The following is a 423-nucleotide window of genomic DNA, read 5'->3' as shown; positions in this document are numbered from 1 at the left end:
TGAAATAGCATTTTAAATTCTAACTAGTCCATTTTTTAATGGAAGGCGGTCATGACTCACTGGAATCTTTAGCCTGAGGGGACACCACGCATTTTAAACAGATTCCTCAGCTTCGATAATTTTATAAAGTTGGTGAACTGCAGCTTAGGGGAGAAGATGTATTCACTGAGGAACTAAGCTCAGAGCAGCGCTGGGCTTGTTCCTGTGGTGCCTTACATAGACCTTCCTTTTAGTAGAAGTTCTCTCCTGATTCCAGTGCCCGAGCTGGTCCTCCTTTGCCCACCTCGTCCTCACTGGGTCAGAGGGCAAACTCTTGGAAACTCTAGGATGGGCCCTTTCCCTATGTGGGGATTCCTTCTCCAGTGTTTACTAGTATCACATGACCCAGACTCAGTAACCACTTGCCACTGCAGAAGACAGCTC

The 423-nt window shown here is 46.8% G+C and overlaps 1 protein-coding gene across 1 annotated transcript in view; it reads left to right on the top strand.

The window, feature by feature from the left end:
* MORC2 (MORC family CW-type zinc finger 2) overlaps positions 1-423 on the top strand; it is a 43,995-nt gene that overhangs the window by 13,799 nt on the left and 29,773 nt on the right. The gene's annotated exons all lie outside the window — the stretch shown is intronic.

Source organism: Myotis davidii, unplaced genomic scaffold (genome assembly GCF_000327345.1).
Source record: "Myotis davidii unplaced genomic scaffold, ASM32734v1 scaffold478, whole genome shotgun sequence".
In the NCBI taxonomy this organism is placed as follows: domain Eukaryota; kingdom Metazoa; phylum Chordata; class Mammalia; order Chiroptera; family Vespertilionidae; genus Myotis; species Myotis davidii.
This window is presented reverse-complemented; position numbering and strand designations above follow the sequence as displayed.